Source organism: Saimiri boliviensis, chromosome 8, assembly GCF_048565385.1.
Source record: "Saimiri boliviensis isolate mSaiBol1 chromosome 8, mSaiBol1.pri, whole genome shotgun sequence".
Classification (NCBI taxonomy): domain Eukaryota; kingdom Metazoa; phylum Chordata; class Mammalia; order Primates; family Cebidae; genus Saimiri; species Saimiri boliviensis.
The window spans coordinates 41,485,864-41,498,721 of record NC_133456.1 but is presented as its reverse complement, the minus strand read 5'-3'; the positions used below and the strand labels follow the sequence as shown (position 1 = coordinate 41,498,721).

At 40.3% G+C, this 12,858-nt stretch overlaps 1 non-coding gene across 1 annotated transcript; it reads left to right on the top strand.

Annotated features, from left to right (window-relative positions):
• The first annotated feature begins 217 nt into the window (after positions 1 to 217).
• Positions 218 to 319, top strand: LOC120367243 (U6 spliceosomal RNA). The gene has a single exon (XR_005581666.1). It is a non-coding gene; the product is annotated as a U6 spliceosomal RNA (small nuclear RNA).
• The last annotated feature ends 12,539 nt before the right edge of the window (positions 320 to 12,858 follow it).

Genomic DNA, 12,858 nt, shown 5'->3' with positions numbered 1-12,858 from the left:
ACTCAAAGAAGGCCCTGACAGTATAGAAAACCAATTAGGAAACGGTAGATATACGTGAAATAGGTGAAGGGTGGGATCAATCAGAGGAAAGTGTGCCAAATAGGAAGACAAGTTATCAATCAGGTCTGAGGATTTAACTTGTAGCTTGGCTTTCAGGCTTTAAACTGGCTTCAGCTTGGAGGTGGGGTTTCACTGGGGACACTCCTTTATCTGCCTAGGCATTTGGCTGCCTCCTGTCACTCTCAGAACAATACAGAGAAGATTATCATGGCCCCTATACAAGAATGGCATGCAGATTCATGAAGCATTCCATTTAAAAAAAAAAAAAGTAAAAATAAAACAAAAATTTTTTTAATTGACTGATTATACATAGTGATATTTTGATACATATGATGTATAGTGATCACATCAGGGTAATTAGCATATCACTCATCTCAAACATTTATCTTTTCCTTAAAACATCAATACATGTGTGACTGGCTATCATAGTCAATTTGGATAGATGGAGGCTCTATTTCTTTTTTTTTTTTTTTTTTTTTGAGACGGAGTTTCACTCTTGTTACCCAGGCTGGAGTGCAATGGCGCGATCTCAGCTCACCGCAACCTCCGCCTCCTGGGCTCAGGCAATCCTCCTGCCTCAGCCTCCTGAGTACCTGGGATTACAGGCACGCGCCACCATGCCCAGCTAGTTTTTTTGTATTTTTAGTAGAGACGGGGTTTCACCATGTTGACCAGGATGGTCTCGATCTCTCGACCTCGTGATCCACCCGCCTCGGCCTCCCAAAGTGCTGGGATTACAGGCTTGAGCCACCGCGCCCGGCGGCTCTATTTCAATAGATGAATACATTAGCTTTTGGAAAATCCTAAGTAGGTGGAGAGGTTTTTTGTTTTTTGGGGTTTTTTTTTTTTTGTTTTGTTTTTTTTGGTTTGTTTGGTTTTTTTGGTAATCTGAGTGGAGATTTTCTTTTGATCTGAGAGGACAGCAAAGATCAGGTTAAAAGTTTGCAAGATGGCCGGGCGCGGTGGCTCAAGCCTGTAATCCCAGCACTTTGGGAGGCCGAGGCGGGTGGATCACGAGGTCGAGAGATCGAGACCATCCTGGTCAACAAGGTGAAACCCCGTCTCTACTAAAAAATACAAAAAATTAGCTGGGCATGGTGGTGTGTGCCTGTAATCCCAGCTACTCAGGAGGCTGAGGCAGGAGAATTGCTTGAACCCAGGAGGCGGAGGTTGCGGTGAGCCGAGATCGCGCCATTGCACTCCAGCCTGGGTAACAAGAGCGAAACTCCGTCTCAAAAAAAAAAAAAAAAAAAAAAAAGTTTGCAAGATAATATATATCAACCCTTTAAAAAACAAAGATTCTAGTTGATATAAGATGGTTTCTAGAAATAAATGTATTTATCTCTAGAGAAGACTGTACAGCCTTATAATTGTTTCCATTCACATGGAACAATTCCAGCTGCTTTTTAAAAATCAACAAATGATAAGCAGAAGGAAGATGGAAAGAAAACAACAGAATTTTTGCTATGTCCAACTGATAAACACTGGATCGCATATAAACTATGCTAGGCATAATTAAGCACAGAATTAACATCATTTGTAATGTAGTGAAAAAAGGCAGCTGAGACAAATGCAAAAGATCGCCAATACATTGCTTTGATGATCTAAATCAACACTGCCAAGTTACATATTTACAAAAAATAGGAACAAAGGGTCAAACAATTAATTTTCCTTCTGGATGCATGTGCGTAGACTATAGCTAAAGGTCTGAATAAATTTTCATCCTGTTACTATTCATCGAGTTTTTTAAATCTTAACCTTCCATGAACCATGCCTGTCAGTGTATCTAATTACCTAGAATGAATCAAAAAAACAGTTCTAACGTTACATTTCTTAGTTACAGCATCATGGGCAAGAGATGAATGTTTTTAATAAAACTTTCAGCCCCCTATTTATGATAAAGTCAAAAAATAAATTATTTGATGTTTCCAATATTTTAAGTATGGTGCAAGCACTTGAAATATGTCATTCATTCACTCAACAAACATTTAGTAAGACAATATTTTTGATAGGCAGTTTCTCCATTAAGTGTTAGAGATAAGAGTTATAAATTTCTCATAGTCTGGTGGGAGTGACAGGCATATACAGATGCAATTTTAATACAATAAGAAATGCAGCAATAGCATAGAATTCTGATGTGAAGTGGGAAGAAGGTGCAGAGTGGTGGCAATTTGCACAGAGAAAAGACATTTTACTTTACCTTGTGGGAGAAGGGAGTCAAGAATACTTTCTTAGAGGAGATGATGACTACACTGAGATCTCAAAGAGGAATAGGATTGATTTTCATAAAAATCCTCATTAGTAGGTAGCATAATTATCTCCATTTTATAGATGAGGAAATGGACATACTCTGACTCAGAGCTGCTAAGTGGCAAAACCAACATTTTGAACCCAAGCCTACCTGCTCCCAGTGTCACACATTTTCCAGTGTACTGTATTTTATCCCCTGGTAAGAGAAAACTTGAAAGTGGAAGAAAATACTCTATATTTAGCTCCAAGTCATAAAACCTTTTTATCATTACTGAGCTGACCTAGCCATTCCAGCACAACATTCCCTTTACAATTTTTCCCATGTTCAGCGAAGAAAATATAATTGCTGGCTTGTATTTCTACCATATGCTCTTAGGAATTCTCATGAAAAGCCAAAACATTATGGTTATTTCAGAGAGGAATAGGTACGAAAACCTAAAACTGTCAGTAAGAATAGAGGATGTTCTATTAAAAATCTTTGTAATAAGTGGCCAGGTGCTGTGGCTCAGATCTGTTTCCCAGCAGTTTGAAAAGTTAAGATGGGAGGATCGCTTGAAGCCAGAAGTTCTAGACCAGCCTGGGCACATGGTGAAACCCCATCTCTACGAAAAATACAAAAATTAGCCAGGCTTGGTGGTGCACGCCTGTGGGCCCAGCTACAATGGAGGCTGAAGTGGGAGAATCACCTGAGCCCAGGGAGTCGAGGCTGCAGTGAGCCATGATCATGCCACTGCACCCCAGCCTGGGCGACAGATGAAACTCTGTCTCAAAAAAGAAATTGTAATAAGTGTTTGGAAAATTTTTTAATGAGAGGGAGGGGTAGCAGCCTGAAGATCCTCTGGAATAAGGAATTTACTTACCTTTTCACTACAGTGCAGAAAAGGAGTTTTTTGATCATTTGCCTATCTTTATGAGAGAATTAGGGCACAGTTTTATTTTTCACCTACTATATTATCAAAGTGAAAAAAACTAAATAAGAAGTTTAGAAAATTAGGGGCCATCCTGATCACCAACTGCCAGCAGTTCCTGCTACTTCCATATAAGAACACTAAGAGATTTCATTGACATTATCATTACCACTGATGCATAAAATAAAAGACTGGGAGTGATCTACAGAGAAGTTCATTTAGCAGACACTTAGTACAGGTGACCTATTATGGGCCCAGCAATGTTCTGCCCACTAAGAATTGAATGTCAAGCAAATCATAGTACCAACCCTTAGGAGACAATCAAGCAATTAGAATATAAATGCATAGAGCCCAGCCCACTCATTTTACCCATGTGGAATTAAGTTATAAGAACATTAGTTTGTCTAACTCTCTTTCATTGTTGGTGAAAGGAAAATTGATACATCCTTTTTTGGAAGACAATTTGGAAATACATCTTAAATTTGAAAATGTTCTTAGCTTTTGACACAGCTATTCTAAATAGGAATTTATCTTTCAGATGTACATGCAGAAGATCCAAAGGTACGTGTCTGACAGTATTCTTGCAGCATTACTCATATTACTCACATGGGGAACAATCTAAAAGTCTATCAATAAATGACTGACTGAAGGACATATGGAATATTGCACAGGAATTTACAAGATGAAGTCAATTTGACATAATGTAAATATTAACATGGCAAGACATTCAAGACCAATTGATATATGAAACAACAGGTATAAAACAGCTTGAATATGGTTCTTTCTTTGCTTAAAAAAAACAGGCCAGGCATGGTGGCTCACGCCTGTAATCCTAGTATTTTGGGAGGCCGAGGCAAGAGAATCACAAGGTCAGGAGTTCGAGACCAGCCTGGCCACCAGCGTGAAACCCTGTCTCTTAATAAAAATACAAAAAATTAGCTGGGCGTAGTGACAGGCACCTGTAATCCCAGCTACTCAGGAGGCTGAGGCAGGAGAATTGCTCAAACACAGGAGGCAGAGGTTGCAGTGAGCCGAGATTGCAACACCGCACTCAAGCCCAGGCAACGGAGAGGGATGTCTCAAAAAAAAAAAAAAAAAACCCTAAACTAGAAAACCTGTCCTGAGAAACATTTTTTTCCTAATTTGTGAAATTATGTGTATGAATGTTTTTATACATATAGGGAATTAGAATCCTTCAGGTTTATTTTAAACAATTATCTGGCACTAACAGAAATACAATTTATGATGTTCATATCATTCTAGAAAATCTAGATCATACCAAAGTTTGGTTCTTTGGAAATTTTATTTACTTATTTTCAAGGTGCTTGAAACAGTAAATTCTCATGTGCTGCTTTAGGGGAAAAAAAGAGAGAGAGAAAAACACTACAAATACATGTTTGGAAAAATAAATGCTGTGGAAATTAATACCACATGATAAGCAATGGTTAATAAAGTAGCTACAGATAATTTTCATTTTTATGTTGTATATTTCTATAACATTGTATGGGACATTTTTTTTTGAAATGAGGTCTTGCTATACTGCTCAGGCTAGTCTTGCACTCCCGGGCTCAAGCAATTCTCCTGCCTCAGCCTCTTGAGTAGCTGGAACTACAGAACATTGCCACCATGACCATTTTTAAATTTTTTTGAAAAGGATAATGTTCAACTAAGTTGATGTGACATATAAACATTTTTTCTCTTAAAACAAAGTAGACATTTTTACTTTCTGGACTTTTATATATATGAAAGTACTTTTAAAAACTACAAAGCATTAGGCAAATTATGGGATTATATCTTTGTATTAATTATCAATAATAAATATATTGAAGCACTCTGGAAAATATGCTTATGCAGAAAGATTTTTAGCTATTAAAAATAACATTAAAAATTAGAATAATATCATTGTTTTATAGTTTCTTACAAGCATTCTTTAACTTTAGTTCAGGTCTCTTGAGTCCTAATCCAGTTCACTTTTTATGCACTTTCTTGCCATATGGGTTATCTGTTAAAAGCTTTTGCCTGAAGGCAAAAATTCTTCTAAGCAACCACTAATTCTCATTACAGAAAATGCAAATGTCAGAGTGTTTCTATGAATGGAAAAGAAAGCTGATGATGATGCTAATAAGCACTTGTAGAAATGTACTGTGGAAACTGTCAAGTTTATACCACAAGAATGTACAACTAACCAGTGCCTTGACCTGTCCACATGGAGACCTCACAAATATTCTAGAAATAACAGTAACCATGCACTTGGGAGGCATTTTTGCAGAAAGTAATCATAATCTTATAAAATGAATATGTTCATTACATATAATGAATGAATTATATTTAGATGCAAGAAGGCAAAATATGAAAGTGCTCCTCTCCATCAAACATAAAGTGCTATCAAACTGAGATCAGAAACTCAATGTGTAAGAATGAGGCACATGATGGGAGAACTGAAGTTCTTACAAGCCTGGACAAACTGCAGCCAGGCTCTGGGCTCCCTTGAAAGAGAAAAGTTTGCTGGAATTGCAAAATCAAGTGTCAAACCACCTAACAGACACTTTAATGCATGCTAAGTGCTTTATGTGCAAATTCATAGGATTCACAAACCAGAAGTTGAAGAATACAATATTTAAAAACATATAACATTTATCAGTCTTCAGATTTGGCCACCTCTGTGTGCCACTTTGAAAAATAAAGATATCAGTTAGTTCAACTCAAACAAGATTTGAATTGCCCAAATGGGTGGTTGAGTATGTAAGAGGATGTTATAATAGAAATCTCTGCTGAGGACAAAGCCAAGAGCCATCAGACAGCAGAGACAGTTGTAAAACAGGCGATCTCTACAACTCAGAATAAATTATGTGCAAACATTTCTAAACCTCTCACTTACATAAAAGGCATAAACTGGTACTGTCATCCCAAGTCTAGTGAGAGGGCTCCAAGAAACCACTTGGAGCGCATATAATGTGTCCCTGCAAAGTGGGGGACCCCAGGGAATAAAGCTCTCACCTGAGAAATCTGAGGGATGAAAGAGGCACTGTCTAAAGGAATAGTCAAAGGAGGGAATATGACTTTGGATAGCCTAAAATCGCAGAATTTTCAGAGCAAAGGATGCAGGGGTGTTCCCTATGGATTTAATGTAGGATATGTGTACAAAAGCCAGTGTGGGATTATCTTAGAATCTGTTGGTGAGGTCTCTCATGGGACTAGCAGACCTCAGCAAAGAGATACTAAGGGCTTCGCCAGATTCCAAAGAGCAAGGACAAATCCACCATGAAAGCACAGATGTATTTGCCTGTATTAAGGACTACAGCTGAGAGAACTTCAGTAACGGGGACTCCAAAGGACCCAAACAGAGTCAGCTGTGTGATTAGGAATTTGAATGTTTGCTGAATGTTTTATCGTATTAGGAAATGACTAATGTTTAAGTTTGATAAAGGTATGTGGTTTTTAGGTAGATAGATGGTAGACAGATGGATGGATAGATATTGGATATTGAAAAGAAATTCTTAAATTTTAGAGTTTTGCTGACCTACTTAGAGATGAAATACGAAATGATATATATAAGATTCATTTCGAAAGAATATGGGGGCCAGGGCAGTGGCTCATGCCTGTAATCCCAGCACTTTGGAAGGCCAAGGCGGACAGATCACTACTAAAATACAAAAAATTAGTTGGGTGTGGTGGCAGTTGTGTGGTGGCAGTTGCCCGTAATTTCAGCTACTCAAGAGGAGGAGGCAGGAGAATCTCCTGAATCCAGGAAACAAAGGCTGCAGTGAGCTGAGATCGCACCATTGCACTCTAACCTGGATGACACAGCAAAATTCCCTCTCAAAAAAATTAAAATAAAATAAAATAAAAATAAAATTATGGGCTGGAGCATAAGGCAAAACTTTACAACACTAGATTTGGCAGATTCTTTACCTGCACAGGCAACAAAAGAAAAAATAGACAAACTGCACCTCATGAATTTTTTTTTTTAATTTGTGCATCAAAAACAACCAATCTAATTAAAAATTAGACAAAGTACCTGAATAGAAATTTTTCTAAAGACACAAATGGCCAATGAAGCTGGGTGCAGTGGCTCATGCCTGTAATCCTAGCACTTCGAGAGGCTGAGGTAGGTGGATCACTTGAGGTCAGAAGTTCAAGACCAGCCTGGCCAACATGATGAAACCCCATCTCTACTAAAAATACAAAAATTAGATGGGTGTGGTGGTGGGTGCCTGTGGTCCCAAATACTTTGGAGGCTGAGGTGGGCGAATCGCTTGAACCCTAGAGGCAGAGGTTGCAGTGAGCTGAGCTTACACCACTGCCCTCCAGCCTGGGCAACAGAGTGAGTGAGACTCCACCTTGAAAAAAAAAAAAGAGCCGGGCGCGGTGGTTCAAGCCTGTAATCCCAGCACTTTGGGAGGCCGAGGCAGGTGGATCACAAGGTCAAGAGATCAAGACCATCCTGGTCAACATGGTGAAACCCCGTCTCTACTAAAAATACAAAAAATTAACTGGGCATGGTGGCACATGCCTGTAATCCCAGCTACTCAGGAGGCTGAGGCAGGAGAATTGCCTGAACCCAGGAGACGGAGGTTGCGGTGAGCCGAGATCGTGCCATTGCACTCCAGCCTGGGTAACAAGAGCGAAGCTCCGTCTCAAAAAAAAAAAGAAAAAAGAAAGCCAATGAGCACATTAAAAGATACTTAACATCACTAATCATTAGATAAATACAACTCAAAAGTATAATAAAATGCCACTTCATGTTCTTTAAGGTGACTTCTTTCCAAAAGCAAAAAGCAGAAAATAAGTATCAGCTGGATGTGGAGAAAATGAAATACTTGTTTATAGTTGGTGGTAATATTGATGAGGACAGGAGGCAGGGAAATACTAGGTAGAAAAGGGTGGGGTCCCTGATGAGGGCAGCACCCTCAAGGATGGACCCTTGGCTCAAAGCGAGAACACGCATTCCTGTTTTCCTGCATGAATGTTGCCTTTTCCAAAATCATCTTGGCCAACCCCCACCCCACATCCTGCACCCATAAAAACTCCAGGCCCCACCAGTGGAGTGGCAAAGCAGCATGGCAAAGAAGTAGAGAAGAGAAGAAGTAGCTTGACATAGGCAAGAAGCAGCCTGACTTCAGAGGGATGGCTTGCTGGTAAGACCTCAGAAAAAAGTTTGGCTGTGGATAGCCAAACTCCAGGGGAAGACCACCTTCCCACTCCATCCACTTTCCAGCTCCCCATCCTGCTAAAAGCCACTTCCACTGCTCAACAAAATTCTCTGCATTTACCATCTTCAATTTGTTCATGTGACCTGATTTCTCCTAGACAACAGTCAAGGACCTGAGTGCAGGTGCAAGAGGCTGTCACGCTGACTCTCCACCCTCCACTGAACTGTCTAACACTTAAAGCCAACCACAGATGGCAAAACTAAGAGAGCACACTGTAACTTATGCCCTCTGGGACTCCAGGAGTTGTGGGCAACTAGATGCTGCCTCAGGCCCACACAGAGTTCTGCTCCAGCCAACTGCCCAGAGTGCTTGTCCTGGCCTCTGCACTCCCTCACCTGCATGCTCCATCTCCCACAAGGGGTTGAGAGCTGGTGAGCTGAGTAAATGAGCCAACCCTTTCATGAGTCCCATGAAGAGGTAAGAGAGCTATCCCATTTCAATATAAAATGGTACAGCAACTGAGGAAAACATTAAGGTGGTTCTTGAAAAGATTAAAAGTAACATTACCGTATGATGTGGCAATTCCACTTCTGGGTATATAAGCAAAAGAATTGAAAGCAGAGTTTCAGAGGGGTATTTGTACACCCATGTTCATAGCAGCATTATTCAAAATATCTAAAACCATGGAAGCAACCCAAGTGACTACCATGAGATGAATGGAGAAGCAAAATGTGGGATGTACATACAGTGGAGTATTATTTAGCCTTAAAAAGGGAAGATATTTTGACATTTGCTGTAACATAAATGAACCTTGACAACATTACACTAAATGAAATAAGCCAGTAACAAAAAGGCAAATACTGTATAACTGTACTTATATGAGGTAGTTAGAGACAGAAAGTAGAATGGTGGTTACCTTGGGCTTTAAAAGAAGAATATGGGGATGGGTTTGGGAGGTTAAAAAAAAAAAAAAAAAAAGATTGGCCATTAATTGATAATGCTTGAAGCTAAATGAAAAGCACGTTGAGGCTCATAAAGCTATTCTACTTCTATATATGATTGAAATTCTCCGAATAAGATTTAGAAGAAAAAAAAGAGTAAGCTTTACATCTTTGCTAAAGATGCAATGTATATAATGCCATTTTGTTGATGTAAGAAAGAAAAGAAAAGAAAAAATATATTATTTGCCCAATTTTGAAGGGGAACAAAGCAAATGTAAGCAAATAATCCAAACTAAAAATGCTTACAAAAAAGGATGTGGAGATTGAGGTGTAGAAGAAAGGATAAAAATGAGACTTTTCTGAGGATACTTTTTACTATATTTCTGATTTTTTATATATGTAAAGATTTTAAATATTCACAAGATCAATCACAGTTAAAAAGCTCATCATATAATTGAAAACAAAGCAAAGTGAATGCACCTAACTATGTCAAATTGGTGAACTAACCAAAAAGAGAAATAATTATCCCAAGTCATTTTGGAAAAAAAAAAAAAAATAGGAGTGGGTGCTCTGACATTTCATCCCAATGATATAGCCTACAGATGAAATTAGGAAATAAACCTTCAACTTCACTCAATAGATTTGTTATTGGTATTGCAATTTTGAAACAATATTTTGTATATTCAAAGATAAAGCAAATAATAAAATACATCCATAGCATCAGATATTAAGCTTCACAATGTAAGAGAAAAGGGTATACAACTATGAAATTAAGCAAGTTAAGGAAAATAATCTGTATTAGTAAATTAAAATTGGAAGTGTTGCCATGAGGTCATATTTTTGGTTTGTTTGTTTTGATTTGAGACAGTCTCACTCTGTCAACCAGGCTGGAGTGCAGTGGCAAAATCTTGGTTCACTGCAACCTCCACCTCTTAGATTCAAGCAATCCTCCGGCCTCAGCCTCCTTAGTTGCTGGGATTACAGGTGTGCACCATTACGCCCAGCTAATTTTTGTGAAGACAAGGTTTTGCCATGTTGGCCAGGCTGGTCTTGAACTCCTGGCTTCAAGTGATCCACCTGCCTTAGCCTCCCAAAGCACTAAGATTACAAACGTGAGCCACTGCACCAGGCCAAGAGGTCATAACTAAAATCTATACTCCTCTGTCTTGGAGCATGGGGGTGAGGGAGTTGCTGAACTCTTGAGAAAAAGAAAACACATTAGCAGCTCGGGACATGATTCAATTTTTTAATGACAAAAAATAATCATCACACACACCCAGATAGGAAAAAAAGAGAAATAAATGCTTTGGGTGTGGGGTCAAGATGGCTGAATAGAAGCAGCAGCAATCAGATGCTCCCATCAGAAAGATGCAAAACAGCATGCAAATCCTGCACTGGCAACTGAAGCTCCCAGGTTCTGTCATTAGGACTGACTAGGCAGCTGGGATGTCCCATGGAGAGGAAGAGCAGTGCGGTGCAGCAACCCACCTGAGAGCTACATGAGTCAGGGGAGTCCCTACCCCCAGCCAAGGGGGGCAGTGAGTAAGCATGCTACCCAGCCTGGGAAACCATGTTTTTTTCCAGAAAACTGCAACCCACAGATCAGAAGATCCCACTCAGGAGCCCATGTCACCGGGCTCTTGAGTCTCAACAGAGGAAAGCAGGTTCTCAACAGCCACTGGGCTAAAATTGACCTAAGCCTGCTGAGTTCACAGGCAGCAGTTCATAACCACTGCTGCAGCTGCCTGCAGTGTAAGCCATCTGATTTCCTTGGGAGAGGGGCAGCAGCCAACACTGCAGTTGCATGGCCCCCCTGCAGGAACTCCAATTCCATCCAGGGGCTCAGGGGCAGAACTTTGATCTCCCTAGGCCCGAGTCCCTTTGGGGAGGGCTGGCTATAGTCTCCACAGATGAACAGACTTAGTCTTTCCTCCTACTAGGTCAGAGAAATCCGGGCATCCCAAACAAGTGGGTTTCCCCTGGCACTACACCCCTTCTATCAGGGATAGCCAAAGTGCCTCTTTAAACAAGTTCTGCTTCCCATGCCACCCAGCTGGGTGAAAACCAATCCCCCAACAGGGGCTGTCAGACATCCTATACAGGAGCATTCCTACTGACATCAGGTCAGTGCCCCTGGAGGTCAGAGTTCCCAGAGAAAGGAGCAGGCACCCATCTTTGCTGTTCTCCAGCCTCCTCAAGTGATGCTTCCAGGCACAGGAGCAAATCAGATGAATAGGGCCTGAAGTAAACCTCCAAAAAACCGTAGCAACTCTACAGAAGAGAGAACTATTGAAAGAAAAGCAGAAAGCAACAACAACAGCATGAACAGAAAAAATCCCCACAAAAACCTCATCCAAAGGTCAGCAGCCTCAAAGATCGAAACTAAACAAACTTATGAAGATGAGAAAAAAATCAATCAAAAAAATGTAAAAACCCAATTGCCTCTTCTCCTCTAAATGATTGCAACATCTCCTCAGCAAGAACACAGCACTGGACAGAGAATGAGATGGACAAACTGACAGAAGTAGGCTTCAGAAGATGGGTAAACCAAACTTCACTGAGGTAAAGGAGCATGTTCGAATCCAATGCAAAGAAGCTAAGAAACTCAATAAAAGTTTAGAGGAGCTGCTGACTAGAATAACCAGTTTAGAGAGGAACATAAATGACCTGATGGAGCGGAAAAACGAAACACAAGAACTTTGTGAAGCATACACAAGCATTAATAGCTCAATCAATCACGTGGAAGAAAGAATATCAGAGATGGAAGAGTATCCTGCTGAAATAAAGCAGGCAGACAAGATTAGAGAAAAGGGAATGAAAAGAAACAAATAAAACCTCTGAGAAGTAACAGACTGTGTAAAAAAACTGAACCTACCACTGATTGGAGTACCTGAAAGTGACAGGGGGAATGGAACCAAGTTGGAAAACACACTTTAAAATATTACACCAGAGAATTTCCCCAATCTAGCAAGACAGGCCAACATTCAAATTCAGGAAATACAGAGAACCCAACTAAGATAATCCACAAGAAGATCAACCCCAAGACACAAATCATCAGATTCTCCACGGTCAAAATAAAGGAAAAAATGTTAAGGGCACCCAGAAAGAAAGGCCAGGTCATCTACAAAATGAAGCGCATCAGACTAACAGCGGACCTCTCAGCAGAAACCCTGCAAGCCAGAAGAGAGTAGGGGCTAATATGCTTTTTTTTTTTTTTTTTTATACAGAGTCTCACTCTGTCTGCTAGGTTGGAGTGCAGTGGCGCAATCTCAGCTCACCGCACCCTCCACCTCCCAGGTTCAAGCAATTCTCCTGCCTCAGCCTCGTGAATAGTTGGGATTACAGGCACATGCCACCACACCCAGCTAATTTTTATGTTTTTAGTAAAGACAGGATTTCACCATGTTGGTCAGACTGGTCTCAAGCTCCTGACCTTGATATCCGACCGCTTCGGCCTCCCAAAGGGCTGGGAATACAGGCGTGAGCCACTGCGCCTAGCCGTGATCTTTGTAAGTTGAAACTGGACCCCTTCGTAACACCTTCTAC